At 47.1% G+C, this 18,214-nt stretch overlaps 1 pseudogene; it reads left to right on the top strand.

Annotated features, from left to right (window-relative positions):
* The window catches only part of LOC124043247, a 115,791-nt pseudogene that overhangs the window by 79,669 nt on the left and 17,908 nt on the right, over positions 1–18,214 (top strand).

The following is an 18,214-nucleotide window of genomic DNA, read 5'->3' as shown; positions in this document are numbered from 1 at the left end:
ACATCAGTTATGAACTTAACCATCCTCTCAGTGCTGTTGAGTTTTGGAGGCATTATTGTGAGCTAACAGAGCCTCTGCCTTCCCACTCCATCCTGAGAAAGGGCGCTGAATTTACAACCTTGGCTGAGAGAAAGCTTACACTGGTGTACTTGTTGTCCTCACTGTAAAAAATATGAATCGTTTTAATTATCAAATGCAACATTGGAGTGGCAGGCAGCGCTTCCTAAAATAGGAAGGGATAACTCAAAGTTAGACCAAGTCAGAACAACGAAAGAGAAGAGGAAAACAGGAAACGGGCTTTAGATACATTTGAAATATATATATATGCCATTTAGCAGATGCTTTTATCCAAAGCGACTTACAGTCATGTGTGCATACATTCTACGTATGGGTGGTCCCGGGGATCGAACCCACTACCCTGGCGTTACAAGCGCCATGCTCTACCAACTGAGCTACAGAAGGACCAGATACATAACACTGTGTGTTCCCAGTGACATGTACGACTAGTTATGGAATGTGTTCTCATTTCTCATGTTGTGTGTCTGTGTGTGTCCTCAGACTGGGGAGTACGCCACTGATGAGGAGGAGGAGGCGGGGCCGGCCGCAGACGGTGGGGGGGGAAGAGGAAGGTGACGGGGAGAAGAGCATCGAGGTGTTCGATTTGCCAGAAACAGATGACATCATTTCCCCCTCAGAGTTGGACGCTACCAAACTCTACCAGACATTCAGAGAGGTCACTCGAACACCCCTTTCATTTGTCTGTTGTATTTATTCTATTCCTCTGTCTATTTCATTAGTCTAAGTATTCCAGCACTCTAAAACATACAGAAGATCCAACAAAAACCTGGTGTGTATTTTCCTCACACTAATATCACTAATACTGTGGCCCGGAACTTTGTTCAACAACTCTTTCTCCTTCCTGATTGCAACAAAGTCAAAGAGTAACACATGACTGAAATGTAGTTTTTGGCTGTTACTGTCTTCTAGAGCCCATTTTCCTTTTTAAAGGAACCAACCTGCTAGTAATATTGATTGAAACGCCTCACTAGCACTGCTGGCACCAGAACATTTTGTCCCTCACTCCACACTTGTGTGACACATTTAACAAATTGCCTGAGCTGCACGGCGGTGTTCTGGATATTGAGTGAGAAATCATGTCATCTCTACTGTCCCAAGACCTCTACTCTCTCTCACTGGGACTCTCTCTCTCTCTCTCTCTCTTCACTTTCCTCAACTGCTTCTCTTTCTTCACTTCTCTCTAACTATAGCAGATATGTCGTTCCTATATCCCTTTCACTTTCTGTCAATCACTCTCCACGTTTATCTCTCTGCCTACTGACTCTCCCTCTATTTTGGACCTTTGTCTCTCCCTCTATTTTGGACCATTCTCTCTCTCCCTCTCTACTTTGGACCTTTCTCGCTCTCCCTCTCTACTTTGTACCTTTCTCTCTCTCCCTCTCTACTTTGTACCTTTCTCTCTCTCCCTCTCTACTTTGTACCTTTCTCTCTCTCCCTCTCTACTTTGTACCTTTCTCTCTCTCCCTCTCTACTTTGGACCTTTCTCTCTCTCCCTCTCTACTTTGTACCTTTCTCTCTCTCCCTCTCTACTTTGGACCTTTCTCTCTCCCTCTCTACTTTGTACCTTTCTCTCTCTCCCTCTCTACTTTGGACCTTTCTCTCTCTCCCTCTCTACTTTGGACCTTTCTCTCTCTCCCTCTCTACTTTGTACCTTTCTCTCTCTCCTCTCTACTTTGTACCTTTCTCTCTCTCCCTCTCTACTTTGTACCTTTCTCTCTCCCTCTACTTTGTACCTTTCTCTCTCTCCCTCTCTACTTTGTACCTTTCTCTCTCTCCCTCTCTACTTTGGACCTTTCTCTCTCTCCCTCTCTACTTTGTACCTTTCTCTCTCTCCCTCTCTACTTTGGACCTTTCTCTCTCTCCCTCTCTACTTTGGACCTTTCTCTCTCTCCCTCTCTACTTTGTACCTTTCTCTCTCTCCCTCTCTACTTTGTACCTTTCTCTCTCTCCCTCTCTACTTTGTACCTTTCTCTCTCTCCCTCTACTTTGGACCTTTCTCTCTCCTCTCTACTTTGTACCTTTCTCTCTCTCCTCTCTACTTTGTACCTTTCTCTCTCTCCCTCTCTACTTTGTACCTTTCTCTCTCTCCCTCTCTACTTTGTACCTTTCTCTCTCTCCCTCTCTACTTTGTACCTTTCTCTCTCTCCCTCTCTACTTTGGACCTTTCTCTCTCTCCCTCTCTACTTTGGACCTTTCTCTCTCCCTCTCTACTTTGTACCTTTCTCTCTCTCCCTCTCTACTTTGTACCTTTCTCTCTCTCCCTCTCTACTTTGTACCTTTCTCTCTCTCCCTCTCTACTTTGTACCTTTCTCTCTCTCCCTCTCTACTTTGTACCTTTCTCGCTCTCCCTCTACTTTGTACCTTTCTCTCTCTCCCTCTCTACTTTAGACCTTTCTCTCTCTCCCTCTCTACTTTGTACCTTTCTCTCTCTCCCTCTCTACTTTGTACCTTTCTCTCTCTCCCTCTCTACTTTAGACCTTTCTCTCTCTCCCTCTCTACTTTGTACCTTTCTCTCTCTCACTCTCTACTTTGTACCTTTCTCTCTCTCCCTCTCTACTTTGGACCTTTCTCGCTCTCCCTCTCTACTTTGTACCTTTCTCTCTCTCCCTCTCTACTTTGTACCTTTCTCTCTCTCCCTCTCTACTTTGGACCTTTCTCTCTCTCCCTCTCTACTTTGGACCTTTCTCTCTCTCCCTCTACTTTGGACCTTTCTCTCTCCCTCTCTACTTTGTACCTTTCTCTCTCTCCCTCTCTACTTTGTACCTTTCTCTCTCTCCCTCTCTACTTTGTACCTTTCTCTCTCTCCCTCTCTACTTTGTACCTTTCTCTCTCTCCCTCTCTACTTTGTACCTTTATCTCTCTCCCTCTCTACTTTGGACCTTTCTCTCTCTCCCTCTCTACTTTGGACCTTTCTCTCTCTCCCTCTCTACTTTGTACCTTTCTCTCTCTCCTCTCTACTTTGTACCTTTCTCTCTCTCCCTCTCTACTTTGTACCTTTCTCTCTCTCCCTCTCTACTTTGTACCTTTCTCTCTCTCCCTCTCTACTTTGTACCTTTCTCGCTCTCCCTCTACTTTGTACCTTTCTCTCTCTCCCCTCTCTACTTTAGACCTTTCTCTCTCTCCCTCTCTACTTTGTACCTTTCTCTCTCTCCTCTCTACTTTGTACCTTTCTCTCTCTCCCTCTCTACTTTAGACCTTTCTCTCTCTCCCTCTCTACTTTGTACCTTTCTCTCTCTCCCTCTCTACTTTGTACCTTTCTCTCTCTCCTCTCTACTTTAGACCTTTCTCTCTCTCCCTCTCTACTTTGTACCTTTCTCTCTCTCCCTCTCTACTTTGTACCTTTCTCTCTCTCCCTCTCTACCTCTCTACTTTGTACCTTTCTCTCTCTCCCTCTCTACTTTGTACCTTTCTCTCTCTCCCTCTCTACCTTGTACCTTTCTCTCTCTCCCTCTCTACTTTGTACCTTTCTCTCTCTCCCTCTCTACTTTGTACCTTTCTCTCTCTCCCTCTCTACTTTGTACCTTTCTCTCTCTCCCTCTCTACTTTGTACCATTCTCTCTCTCCCTCTCTACTTTGTACCTTTCTCTCTCTCCCTCTCTACTTTGTACCTTCTCTCTCTCCCTCTCTACTTTGTACCTTTCTCTCTCTCCCTCTCTACCTCTCTACTTTGTACCTATCTCTCTCTCCCTCTCTACTTTGTACCTTTCTCTCTCTCCCTCTCTACTTTGTACCTTTCTCTCTCTCCCTCTCTACTTTGTACCTTTCTCTCTCTCCCTCTCTACTTTGTACCTTTCTCTCTGTCCCTCTCTACTTTGTACCTTTCTCTCTCTCCCTCTCTACTTTGGACCTTTCTCTCTCTCCCTCTCTACTTTGTACCTTTCTCTCTCTCCCTCTCTACCTCTCTACTTTGTACCTTTCTCTCTCTCCCTCTCTACTTTGTACCTTTCTCTCTCTCCCTCTCTACTTTGTACCTATCTCTCTCTCCCTCTCTACTTTGTAACTTTCTCTCTCTCCCTCTCTACTTTGTACCTTTCTCTCTCTCCCTCTCTACCTCTCTACTTTGTACCTATCTCTCTCTCCCTCTCTACTTTGTACCTTTCTCTCTCTCCCTCTCTACTTTGTACCTTTCTCTCTCTCCCTCTACTTTGTACCTTTCTCTCTCTCCCTCTCTACTTTGTACCTTTCTCTCTCTCCCTCTCTACTTTGGACCTTTCTCTCTCTCCCTCTCTACTTTGTACCTTTCTCTCTCTCCCTCTCTACTTTGGACCTTTCTCTCTCTCCTCTCTACTTTGTACCTTTCTCTCTCTCCTCTCTACTTTGTACCTTTCTCTCTCTCCCTCTCTACTTTGTACCTTTCTCTCTCTCCTCTCTACTTTGTACCTTTCTCTCTCTCCCTCTCTACTTTGTACCTTTCTCTCTCTCCCTCTCTACTTTGTACCTTTCTCTCTCTCCCCTCTACTTTGGACCTTTCTCTCTCCCTCTCTACTTTGTACCTTTCTCTCTCTCCCTCTCTACTTTGTACCTTTCTCTCTCTCCCTCTCTACTTTGTACCTTTCTCTCTCTCCTCTCTACTTTGTACCTTTCTCTCTCTCCCTCTCTACTTTGTACCTTTCTCTCTCTCCCTCTCTACTTTGGACCTTTCTCTCTCTCCTCTCTACTTTGGACCTTTCTCTCTCCCCTCTCTACTTTGTACCTTTCTCTCTCTCCCTCTCTACTTTGTACCTTTCTCTCTCTCCCTCTCTACTTTGTACCTTTCTCTCTCCCCTCTCTACTTTTGTACCTTTCTCTCTCTCCCTCTCTACTTTGTACCTTTCTCGCTCTCCCTCTACTTTGTACCTTTCTCTCTCTCCCTCTCTACTTTAGACCTTTCTCTCTCTCCCTCTCTACTTTGTACCTTTCTCTCTCTCCCTCTCTACTTTGTACCTTTCTCTCTCTCCCTCTCTACTTTAGACCTTTCTCTCTCTCCCTCTCTACTTTGTACCTTTCTCTCTCTCACTCTCTACTTTGTACCTTTCTCTCTCTCCCTCTCTACTTTGGACCTTTCTCGCTCTCCCTCTCTACTTTGTACCTTTCTCTCTCTCCCTCTCTACTTTGTACCTTTCTCTCTCTCCCTCTCTACTTTGGACCTTTCTCTCTCTCCTCTCTACTTTGGACCTTTCTCTCTCTCCCTCTACTTTGGACCTTTCTCTCTCCCTCTCTACTTTGTACCTTTCTCTCTCTCCCTCTCTACTTTGTACCTTTCTCTCTCTCCCTCTCTACTTTGTACCTTTCTCTCTCTCCCTCTCTACTTTGTACCTTTCTCTCTCTCCCTCTCTACTTTGTACCTTTATCTCTCTCCCTCTACTTTGGACCTTTCTCTCTCTCTCCCTCTCTACTTTGGACCTTTCTCTCTCTCCCTCTCTACTTTGTACCTTTCTCTCTCTCCCTCTCTACTTTGTACCTTTCTCTCTCTCCCTCTCTACTTTGTACCTTTCTCTCTCTCCCTCTCTACTTTGTACCTTTCTCTCTCTCCCTCTCTACTTTGTACCTTTCTCGCTCTCCCTCTACTTTGTACCTTTCTCTCTCTCCCTCTCTACTTTAGACCTTTCTCTCTCTCCCTCTCTACTTTGTACCTTTCTCTCTCTCCCTCTCTACTTTGTACCTTTCTCTCTCTCCCTCTCTACTTTAGACCTTTCTCTCTCTCCCTCTCTACTTTGTACCTTTCTCTCTCTCCCTCTCTACTTTGTACCTTTCTCTCTCTCCCTCTCTACTTTAGACCTTTCTCTCTCTCCCTCTCTACTTTGTACCTTTCTCTCTCTCCCTCTCTACCTCTCTACTTTGTACCTTTCTCTCTCTCCTCTCTACTTTGTACCTTTCTCTCTCTCCCTCTCTACCTTGTACCTTTCTCTCTCTCCCTCTCTACTTTGTACCTTTCTCTCTCTCCCTCTCTACTTTGTACCTTTCTCTCTCTCCCTCTCTACTTTGTACCTTTCTCTCTCTCCCTCTCTACCTTGTACCTTTCTCTCTCTCCCTCTCTACTTTGTACCTTTCTCTCTCTCCCTCTCTACTTTGTACCTTTCTCTCTCTCCCTCTCTACTTTGTACCTTTCTCTCTCTCCCTCTCTACTTTGTACCATTCTCTCTCTCCCTCTCTACTTTGTACCTTTCTCTCTCTCCCTCTCTACTTTGTACCTTTCTCTCTCTCCCTCTCTACTTTGTACCTTTCTCTCTCTCCCTCTCTACCTCTCTACTTTGTACCTATCTCTCTCTCCCTCTCTACTTTGTACCTTTCTCTCTCTCCCTCTCTACTTTGTACCTTTCTCTCTCTCCCTCTCTACTTTGTACCTTTCTCTCTCTCCTCTCTACTTTGTACCTTTCTCTCTGTCCCTCTCTACTTTGTACCTTTCTCTCTCTCCCTCTCTACTTTGGACCTTTCTCTCTCTCCCTCTCTACTTTGTACCTTTCTCTCTCTCCTCTCTACCTCTCTACTTTGTACCTTTCTCTCTCTCCCTCTCTACTTTGTACCTTTCTCTCTCTCCCTCTCTACTTTGTACCTATCTCTCTCTCCCTCTCTACTTTGTAACTTTCTCTCTCTCCCTCTCTACTTTGTACCTTTCTCTCTCTCCCTCTCTACCTCTCTACTTTGTACCTATCTCTCTCTCCCTCTCTACTTTGTACCTTTCTCTCTCTCCTCTCTACTTTGTACCTTTCTCTCTCCCCTCTACTTTGTACCTTTCTCTCTCTCCCTCTCTACTTTGTACCTTTCTCTCTCTCCCTCTCTACTTTGGACCTTTCTCTCTCTCCCTCTCTACTTTGTACCTTTCTCTCTCTCCCTCTCTACTTTGGACCTTTCTCTCTCTCCTCTCTACTTTGTACCTTTCTCTCTCCCTCTCTACTTTGTACCTTTCTCTCTCTCCCTCTCTACTTTGTACCTTTCTCTCTCTCCCTCTCTACTTTGTACCTTTCTCTCTCTCCCTCTCTACTTTGTACCTTTCTCTCTCTCCCTCTCTACTTTGGACCTTTCTCTCTCTCCCTCTCTACTTTGTACCTTTCTCTCTCTCCCTCTCTACTTTGTACCTTTCTCTCTCTCCCTCTCTACTTTGGACCTTTCTCTCTCTCCCTCTCTACTTTGTACCTTTCTCTCTCTCCCTCTCTACTTTGTACCTTTCTCTCTCTCCCTCTCTACTTTGTACCTTTCTCTCTCTCCCTCTACTTTGTACCTTTCTCTCTCTCCCTCTCTACTTTGGACCTTTCTCTCTCTCCCTCTCTCCCTCTCTACCTCTCTACTTTGAACCATTCTCGCTCTCCCTCTCTACTTTGTACCTTTCTCTCTCTCCCTCTCTACTTTGTACCTTTCTCTCTCTCCTCTCTACTTTGGACCTTTCTCTCTCTCCCTCTCTACTTTGTACCTTTCTCTCTCTCCCTCTCTACTTTGGACCTTTCTCTCTCTCCCTCTCTACTTTGGACCTTTCTCTCTCTCCCTCTCTACTTTGTACCTTTCTCTCTCTCCCTCTCTACTTTGTACCTTTCTCTCTCTCCCTCTCTACTTTGGACCTTTCTCTCTCTCCCTCTCTACTTTGTACCTTTCTCTCTCTCCTCTCTACTTTGTACCTTTCTCTCTCTCCTCTCTACTTTGGACCTTTCTCTCTCTCTCTCTACTTTGTACCTTTCTCTCTCCCCTCTCTACTTTGTACCTTTCTCTCTCTCCCTCTCTACTTTGTACTTTTCTCTCTCTCCCTCTCTACTTTGTACCTTTCTCTCTCCCTCTCTACTTTGTACCTTTCTCTCTCTCCCTCTCTCACTCTCTACCTCTCTACTTTGAACCATTCTCGCTCTCCCTCTCTACTTTGTACCTTTCTCTCTCTCCCTCTCTACTTTGTACCTTTCTCTCTCTCCCTCTCTACTTTGGACCTTTCTCTCTCTCCCTCTCTACTTTGTACCTTTCTCTCTCTCCCTCTCTACTTTGGACCTTTCTCTCTCTCCCTCTCTACTTTAGACCTTTCTCTCTCTCCCTCTGTACTTTCGACCTTTCTCTCTCTCCCTCTCTACTTTGGACCTTTCTCTCTCTCCCTCTCTACTTTGGACCTTTCTCTCTCTCCGTCTCTACTTTGTACCTTTCTCTCTCTCCCTCTCTACTTTGTACCTTTCTCGCTCTCCCTCTACTTTGTACCTTTCTCTCTCTCCCTCTCTACTTTAGACCTTTCTCTCTCTCCCTCTCTACTTTGTACCTTTCTCTCTCTCCCTCTCTACTTTGTACCTTTCTCTCTCTCCCTCTCTACCTCTCTACTTTGTACCTTTCTCTCTCTCCCTCTCTACTTTGTACCTTTCTCTCTCTCCCTCTCTACTTTGTACCTTTCTCTCTCTCCCTCTCTACTTTGTACCTTTCTCTCTCTCCTCTCTACTTTGTACCTTTCTCTCTCTCCCTCTCTACTTTGTACCTTTCTCTCTCTCCTCTCTACTTTGTACCATTCTCTCTCTCCCTCTCTCTACTTTGTACCTTTCTCTCTCTCCCTCTCTACTTTGTACCTTTCTCTCTCCCCTCTCTACTTTGTACCTTTCTCTCTCTCCCTCTCTACCTCTCTACTTTGTACCTATCTCTCTCTCCCTCTCTACTTTGTACCTTTCTCTCTCTCCCTCTCTACTTTGTACCTTTCTCTCTCTCCCTCTCTACTTTGTACCTTTCTCTCTCTCCCTCTCTACTTTGTACCTTTCTCTCTCTCCCTCTCTACTTTGGACCTTTCTCTCTCTCCCCTCTCTACTTTGTACCTTTCTCTCTCTCCCTCTCTACCTCTCTACTTTGTACCTTTCTCTCTCTCCCTCTCTACTTTGTACCTTTCTCTCTCTCCTCTCTACTTTGGACCTTTCTCTCTCTCCCTCTCTACTTTGTACCTTTCTCTCTCTCCCTCTCTACTTTGTACCTTTCTCTCTCTCCTCTCTACTTTGGACCTTTCTCTCTCTCTCTCTACTTTGTACCTTTCTCTCTCTCCCTCTCTACTTTGTACCTTTCTCTCTCTCCTCTCTACTTTGTACCTTTCTCTCTCTCCCTCTTTACTTTGTACCTTTCTCTCTCTCCCTCTCTCCCTCTCTCCCTCTCTACTTTGTACCTTTCTCTCTCTCCCTCTCTACCTCTCTACTTTGTACCTTTCTCTCTCTCCCTCTCTACTTTGTACCTTTCTCTCTCTCCCTCTCTACCTCTCTACTTTGTACCTTTCTCTCTCTCCCTCTCTACTTTGGACCTTTCTCTCTCCCTCTCTACTTTGAACCTTTCTCTCTCCCTCTCTACTTTGGACCTTTCTCTCTCCCTCTACTTTGTACCTTTCTCTCTCCCTCTAATGTGTACCTTTCTCTCTCCCTCTCTACCTTGTACCCTTCTCTCTCCCTCTCTACTTTGTACCTTTCTCTCTCTCCCTCTCTACTTTGGACCTTTCTCTTTCTCCCTCTCTACTTTGGACCTTTCTCTCTCCCTCTACTTTGTACCTTTCTCTCTCCCTCTCTACCTTGTACCCTTTTCTCTCCCTCTCTACTTTGTACCTTTCTCTCTCTCCCTCTCTACTTTGGACCTTTCTCTCTCCCTCTACTTTGGACCTTTCTCTCTCCCTCTCTACTTTGTACCTTTCTCTCTCTCCCTCTCTACTTTGTACCTTTCTCGCTCTCCCTCTACTTTGTACCTTTCTCTCTCTCCCTCTCTACTTTGTACCTTTCTCGCTCTCCCTCTACTTTGTACCTTTCTCTCTCTCCCTCTCTACTTTAGACCTTTCTCTCTCTCCCTCTCTACTTTGGACCTTTCTCGCTCTCCCTCTCTACTTTGTACCTTTCTCTCTTTCCCTCTCTACTTTGTACCTTTCTCTCTCTCCCTCTCTACTTTGTACCTTTCTCTCTCTCTCCCTCTCTACTTTGGACCTTTCTCTCTCTCCTTCTTGGTCTCCTGTTCTGTGAGTCTCTCCCTGTCAGTGGTAGAGAGTGGTGCTGTCATGCATGGGCTGGGCTGTGTGGCTCTTCTCAGTGGTTGTGTGTGTGCACGAGGCTAGCCCAGAACAGAGGCTGCGCAGCCAAGGGTTTGATCATCAGATCGACCTCTTCCCTTTCTACTCCCTCAGCTGCAGATCAAGCACACTGTCACCGAGGCAGAGATACAGAAGCTCAAAAACAAGGTAAGAAATGTCCCCTGCTGTCATCTCTAAGATGAATGGTATAAAAGGCAAATTAAGTGCAATATACGCATGAGAACTATACATATGTTTGGAAACAGGATGTCATTGGACAGTGCAGGGTATAATAGTTTCTATTTTAAGGTATTAATGAATAGTTAAGGCAATTGCATGTATATTTGATCAGTTTAGCTTCACTGCAGAGTTGCCTCTTGCAGTTTCATGTCAAAGGTGTCTGGGCAGTGAGAGAGCCAGTGGTTAAGTGAGAGTGACATGCAAGCAGGCACAGCTTTCTAAAAGTTTCATCTTCATCCTCCCTCTGCATCCTCACGAGGACAGCTTAGCTCAAACTGCAGGAAATGATTTAGAGATATTAACTGAATTCAATGAGTGGATTTAGTGAAATTGAAAGATAAGCTTGTTGGTGTAATACTCTGAGCATGAGCTGCTCTGGTGGTCCTTGGGAGAGGGTTGCCCTGAGGAGTAGAAGGATTTAATACAATAACAATGTTGAGAAGGAGGTCACACCAATAAACTAAGCTCAACTGTCATGTTTGTCATTTATTGTCATGTCTTGTCCCTGTGCTCCCCATGCTATTCGTTTCCCTCTGCTGGTCTTGTTTGGTTCTATCCCTCTCTCTCCCCCTCCCCCTTTCACTCTCTCGCTCTCTCTTCTCTCTGTCGTTCCGTTCCTGCTCCCAGCTGTTCCTATTCCCCTAATCATCATTAGTCTTCCCACACCTGTTCCCGATCCTTTCCCCTGATTAGACTCCCTATTTATTCCTTTGTGATCCGTTCCTGATCCATCGGTTCCTTGTTTTGTATTCCATGCTGTAATTGCGTTTCGCCCTGTCCTGTCGTGTTTTTTGCCGTGATTGTGTATCACCCTGTCCTGTCGTGTTTTGTGCCTTCTTCAGACGCTGCGTGTGAGCAGGCGTCTCTGTTGACTACGGCCTGCGCCTACCCGAAGCGACCTGCAGTCTGTGGCCGCTTCTCCAGTTGTTTTCCCCTCTACTGTCTAGAGGATTTCAGTTATTCGGTTTTTGAGCATTAATAAACTCTGTTTCTGTTAAGTCGCGTTTGGGTCCTCCTTCACCTGCATAACAGAAGGAGCCATGCTCGGCAGACACGAGCAGGAATTGTCCGCTGCTCGCCAGGCCGTGGAGAACCTGGCTGCTCAGGTTTCCGACCTCTCTGGACAGTTCCAGAGTCTACGTCTCGTGCCACCTGTTACTTCCTGGCCTGCCGAGCCTCCAGAACCTAGGGTTAATAACCCACCTTGCTACTCCGGGCAGCCCACTGAGTGCCGCTCCTTTCTCACGCAGTGTGAGATTGTGTTCTCTCTCAACCCAACACATACTCTAGAGAGAGAGCTCGGGTTGCTTACGTCATCTCACTCCTCACTGGCCGGGCTCGAGAATGGGGCACAGCTATCTGGGAGGCAAGGGCTGTTTGCTCTAACGATTTCCAGAACTTTAAAGAGGAGATGATTCGGGTTTTTGACCGTTCAGTTTTTGGTGGGGAGGCTTCTAGGGCCCTGGCTTCCTTATGCCAAGGTGAACGGTCCATAACTGATTATTCCATTGAGTTTCGCACTCTTGCTGCCTCTAGTGAGTGGAACGAGCCGGCGCTGCTCGCTCGTTTTCTGGAGGGACTCCACGCTGTGGTTAAGGATGAGATTCTCTCCCGGGAGGTTCCTTCAGATGTGGACTCCTTGATTGCTCTCGCCATCCGCATAGAACGACGGGTAGATCTTCGTCACCGGGCTCGTGGAAGAGAGCTCGCATCAACGGTGTTTCCCTGCTCCGCATCGCAGCCATCTCCCCCCTCTGGCTTTGAGACTGAGCCCATGCAGCTGGGAGGGATTCGCATCTCGAATAAGGAGAGGGAACGGAGGATCACCAACCGCCTGTGCCTCTATTGTGGAGTTGCTGGACATTTCGTTAATTCATGTCCAGTAAAAGCCAGAGCTCATCTGTAAGCGGAGGGCTACAGGTGAGCGCAACTACTCAAGTCTCTCCATCAAAGTCCTGTACTACTTTGTCGGTCCACCTACGCTGGACCGGTTCGGGCGCTACATGTAGTGCCTTGATAGACTCTGGGGCTGAGGGTTGTTTCATGGACGAAGCATGGGTTCGGAAACATGACATTCCTTTCAGAGAGTTAGATAAGCCTACGCCCATGTTCGCCTTAGATGGTAGTCATCTTCCCAGTATCAGATTTGAGACACTACCTTTAACCCTCACAGTATCTGGTAACCACAGTGAGACTATTTCTTTTTGATTTTCCGTTCACCGTTTACACCTGTTGTTTTGGGTCATCCCTGGCTAGTATGTCATAATCCTTCTATTAATTGGTCTAGTAATTCTATCCTATCCTGGAACGTTTCTTGTCATGTGAAGTGTTTAATGTCTGCCATCCCTCCCGTTTCTTCTGTCCCTACTTCTCAGGAGGAACCTGGCGATTTGACAGGAGTGCCGGAGGAATATCATGATCTGCGCACGGTCTTCAGTCGGTCCCGAGCCAACTCCCTTCCTCCTCACCGGTCGTATGATTGTAGTATTGATCTCCTTCCGGGGACCACCCCTCCTCGAGGTAGACTATACTCTCTGTCGGCTCCCGAACGTAAGGCTCTCGAGGATTATTTGTCTGTGTCTCTTGACGCCGGTACCATAGTGCCTTCTTCCTCTCCGGCCGGGGCGGGGTTCTTTTTTGTTAAGAAGAAGGACGGTACTCTGCGCCCCTGCGTGGATTATCGAGGGCTGAATGACATAACGGTTAAGAATCGTTATCCGCTTCCCCTTATGTCATCAGCCTTCGAGATTCTGCAGGGAGCCAGGTGCTTTACTAAATTGGACCTTCGTAACGCTTACCATCTCGTGCGCATCAGAGAGGGGGACGAGTGGAAAACGGCGTTTAATACTCCGTTAGGGCATTTTGAGTACCGGGTTCTGCCGTTCGGTCTCGCCAATGCGCCAGCTGTTTTTCAGGCATTAGTTAATGATGTTCTGAGAGACATGCTGAACATTTTCGTTTTTGTCTATCTTGACGATATCCTGATTTTTTCTCCGTCACTCGAGATTCATGTTCAGCACGTTCGACGTGTTCTACAGCGCCTTTTAGAGAATTGTCTCTATGTAAAGGCTGAGAAGTGCTCTTTTCATGTCTCCTCCGTTACTTTTCTCGGTTCCGTTATTTCCGCTGAAGGCATTCAGATGGATTCCGCTAAGGTCCAAGCTGTCAGTGATTGGCCCGTTCCAAGGTCACGTGTCGAGTTGCAGCGCTTTTTAGGTTTCGCTAATTTCTATCGGCGTTTCATTCGTAATTTCGGTCAAGTTGCTGCCCCTCTCACAGCTCTTACTTCTGTCAAGACGTGTTTTAAGTGGTCCGGTTCCGCCCAGGGAGCTTTTGATCTTCTAAAAGAACGTTTTTACGTCCGCTCCTATCCTCGTTACTCCTGACGTCACTAGACAATTCATTGTCGAGGTTGACGCTTCAGAGGTAGGCGTGGGAGCCATTCTATCCCAGCGCTTCCAGTCTGACGATAAGGTTCATCCTTGCGCTTATTTTTCTCATCGCCTGTCGCCATCTGAGCGCAACTATGATGTGGGTAATCGTGAACTGCTCGCCATCCGCTTAGCCCTAGGCGAATGGCGACAGTGGTTGGAGGGGGCGACCGTTCCTTTGTCGTTTGGACAGACCATAAGAACCTTGAGTACATCCGTTCTGCCAAACGACTTAATGCCCGTCAAGCTCGTTGGGCGTTGTTTTTCGCTCGTTTCGAGTTTGTGATTTCTTACCGTCCGGGTAGCAAGAACACCAAGCCTGATGCCTTATCCCGTCTGTTTAGTTCTTCTGTGGCTTCTACTGATCCCGAGGGATTCTTCCTTATGGGCGTGTTGTCGGGTTAACAGTCTGGGAATTGAAAGACAGGTTAAGCAAGCACTCACGCACACTGCGTCGCCGCGCGCTTGTCCTAGTAACCTCCTTTTCGTTCCTGTTTCCACTCGTCTGGCTGTTCTTCAGTGGGCTCACTCTGCCAAGTTAGCGGGTCATCCCGGTGTTCGAGGCACTCTTGCGTCTATTCGCCAGCGCTTTTGGTGGCCGACTCAGGAGCGTGACACGCGCCGTTTCGTGGCTGCCTGTTCGGACTGCGCGCAGACTAAGTCGGGTAACTCTCCTCCTGCCGGTCGTCTCAGACCGCTCCCCATTCCTTCTCGACCATGGTCTCACATTGCCTTAGACTTCATTACCGGTCTGCCTTTGTCTGCGGGGAAGACTGTGATTCTGACGGTTGTCGATAGGTTCTCTAAGGCGGCACATTTCATTCCCCTCGCTAAACTTCCTTCCGCTAAGGAGACGGCACAAATCATTATTGAGAATGTATTCAGAATTCATGGCCTCCCGTTAGACGCCGTTTCAGACAGAGGTCCGCAATTCACGTCACAGTTTTGGAGGGAGTTCTGTCGTTTGATTGGTGCGTCCGTCAGTCTCTCTTCCGGGTTTCATCCCCAGTCTAACGGTCAAGCAGAGAGGGCCAATCAGACGATTGGTCGCATACTACGCAGCCTTTCTTTCAGGAACCCTGCGTCTTGGGCAGAACAGCTCCCTGGGCAGAATACGCTCACAATTCGCTTCCTTCGTCTGCTACCGGGTTATCTCCGTTTCAGAGTAGTCTGGGTTACCAGCCTCCTCTGTTCTCATCCCAGCTTGCCGAGTCCAGCGTTCCCTCCGCTCAAGCGTTTGTCCAACGTTGTGAGCGCACCTGGAGGAGGGTGAGGTCTGCACTTTGCCGTTACAGGGCACAGACGGTGAGAGCCGCCAATAAACGCAGGATTAAGAGTCCAAGGTATTGTTGCGGCCAGAGAGTGTGGCTTTCCACTCGCAACCTTCCTCTTACGACAGCTTCTCGTAAGTTGACTCCGCGGTTCATTGGTCCGTTCCGTGTCTCCCAGGTCGTCAATCCTGTCGCTGTGCGACTGCTTCTTCCGCGACATCTTCGTCGCGTCCATCCTGTCTTCCATGTCTCCTGTGTTAAGCCCTTTCTTCGCACCCCCGTTCGTCTTCCCTCCCCCCTCCCGTCCTTGTCGAGAGCGCACCTATTTACAAGGTACATAAAATTATGGACATGCGTTCTCGGGACGGGGTCACCAATACCTAGTGGATTGGGAGGGTTACGGTCCTGAGGAGAGGAGTTGGGTTCCGTCTCGGGACGTGCTGGACCGTTCGCTCATCGATGATTTCCTCCGTTGCCGCCAGGATTCCTCCTCGAGTGCGCCAGGAGGCGCTCGGTGAGTGGGGGGGGTACTGTCATGTTTGTCATTTATTGTCATGTCTTGTCCCTGTGCTCCCCATGCTATTCGTTTCCCTCTGCTGGTCTTGTTTGGTTCTATCCCTCTCTCTCCCCCTCCCCCTTTCACTCTCTCGCTCTCTCTTCTCTCTGTCGTTCCGTTCCTGCTCCCAGCTGTTCCTATTCCCCTAATCATCATTAGTCTTCCCACACCTGTTCCCGATCCTTTCCCCTGATTAGACTCCCTATTTATTCCTTTGTGATCCGTTCCTGATCCATCGGTTCCTTGTTTTGTATTCCATGCTGTAATTGCGTTTCGCCTGTCCTGTCGTGTTTTTTGCCGTGATTGTGTATCACCCTGTCCTGTCGTGTTTTGTGCCTTCTTCAGACGCTGCGTGTGAGCAGGCGTCTCTGTTGACTACGGCCTGCGCCTACCCGAAGCGACCTGCAGTCTGTGGCCGCTTCTCCAGTTGTTTTCCCCTCTACTGTCTAGAGGATTTCAGTTATTCGGTTTTTGAGCATTAATAAACTCTGTTTCTGTTAAGTCGCGTTTGGGTCCTCCTTCACCTGCATAACATCAACGAAGGGCTTGTCAGGACATGGTCTGTTAGTTTCTCTCCGTTGTGAAGTCTGGATTAGCCTTAAGTCAAGTATATTATGGTGCTATGTGTTTTATGTTATGTGTTTAATCCATAGCACAGTCTCTTTTTTAGTGTTGACTATCATACTGTACCTGCGTTTCCATGGCAAAAAGACAAACACAAAGCAGACTCAAGTCTTTGTTTCTTTAAAACCTATTTTTGTCAAATATTGTGTGCTATAGCTTTAAACGTGAACAAATGTTTCTTCCAACATTAGGACTATCTTCATGTTTTGTTTGCTTTGCTTAGTTGCTTCCTCGTATCAAAGTACTGGTATGGTGACAACACGTAATACCATAGTATGTCTAGTCAGTCAGCTGGCTTGTACATTACAGTATTTGGAAATCTGTCAATACTGTATTTGTGTTCCACTGTTTGTTTTTAATGATGTACCTAGTGGTGGGTGTGGGCCGTGTTGGTGTGTGAGTGTAATACCATGCTTATCTGTGCTTGTCTATCCCAGCTTGCTGTGGTGGAGAGGGAGAAGGCGCGCTGGGAGAAGGAGAAGAGCCAGCTGAAGGCCAGCATGGAGGAGAACAAGGAGAGGATGCTGAAGCTGGAGAGTTACTGGATCGAGGCCCAGACCCTGTGCCACACGGTCAACGAGCACCTGAAGGAGGCCCAGTGCCAGTACACCACCCTAGAGAAGAAGTACAACAAGGCCAAGAAACTCATCAAGGACTTCCAGCAGAAGTGAGTCAAAGTCTGGTACCAAACTGGTCTAAATTAGACAATACACTGGTTCAATATACTGTAACATTCTTATCCTTGGTAAGGCTGTTATGTTATGAACCCAGGTTCTATCCCCTATTTGGGAGTTACTCATCCCCAGATCTGTTGCTCTGGTCTAGTCAGTACCTAGCCACACACTCCAGACATGTTGCTCTGGTCTAGTCTGTACCTAGACACACACTCCAGACGTGTTGCTCTGGTCTAGTCAGTACCTAGCCACACACTCCAGACGTGTTGCTCTGGTCTAGTCAGTACCTAGCCACACACTCCAGACGTGTTGCTCTGGTCTAGTCAGTACCTAGCCACACACTCCAGACGTGTTGCTCTGGTCTAGTCAGTACCTAGCTACACACTCCAGACGTGTTGCTCTGGTCTAGTCATTACCAAGCCACACACTCCAGACGTGTTGCTCTGGTCTAGTCAGTACCTAGCCACACACGCCAGACGTGTTGCTCTGGTCTAGTCAGTAACTAGCCACTCAGATGTGTCCCAAGTCATCTGTTGCTCTGGTCTAGTAACTAGCCACTCAGATGTGTCCATGTCATCTGTTGCTCTGGTCTAGTAACTAGCCACTCAGATGTTTCCCAAGTCATCTGTTGCTCTGGTCTAGTAACTAGCCACTCAGATGTGTCCATGTCATCTGTTGCTCTGGTCTAGTAACTAGCCACTCAGATGTGTCCCAAGTCATCTGTTGCTCTGGTCTAGTAACTAGCCACTCAGATGTGTCCCAAGTCATCTGTTGCTCTGGTCTAGTAACTAGCCACTCAGATGTGTCCATGTCATCTGTTGCTCTGGTCTAGTAACTAGCCACTCAGATGTGTCCATGTCATCTGTTGCTCTGGTCTAGTAACTAGCCACTCAGATGTGTCCATGTCATTTGTTGCTATGAGTGTTAAACTGGTTGGTTACGACTGAAAACCTGAAAATGTATTACTACATTATTCAGCCTACTTTGGTTCATATGGACATGTCAAACCTTATTAATGTAGCTTTGTTTTTTATTCAAGTCCAAGTTTAGAGGCCATTTCAAATTGTCGCTTATTTTAGGTAATACACTTACTATATGTTATTCAAACCCTGTTATTTTCCTATAGTATGTTTATCAAACAATTTCACAAACAAATTCCACCCATTAGTCTGGAGGACATTTTAACCAAGTGGCACTCAGTTGAAGGATTGCTTTAGAGAGAGAGAGCTGCGTTGACTTCCTTCCTGTGCAGCTCTCCTCCACACCACAGCCTCTTTTTCAGCAGTGAGTTGATCTCTATGGTCATTCTCATCAGAACCTCTTTGTCCCTCTCCGCTCTGAATGCCTTTAATTGCCCTTGGTGTGTGTGTGTGTGTGTG

This window comes from Oncorhynchus gorbuscha, linkage group LG09, assembly GCF_021184085.1.
Source record: "Oncorhynchus gorbuscha isolate QuinsamMale2020 ecotype Even-year linkage group LG09, OgorEven_v1.0, whole genome shotgun sequence".
NCBI classification, from domain to species: domain Eukaryota; kingdom Metazoa; phylum Chordata; class Actinopteri; order Salmoniformes; family Salmonidae; genus Oncorhynchus; species Oncorhynchus gorbuscha.
The sequence above is the reverse complement of the archived record's forward strand: the minus strand, read 5'-3'. Positions and strand labels throughout refer to the sequence as shown.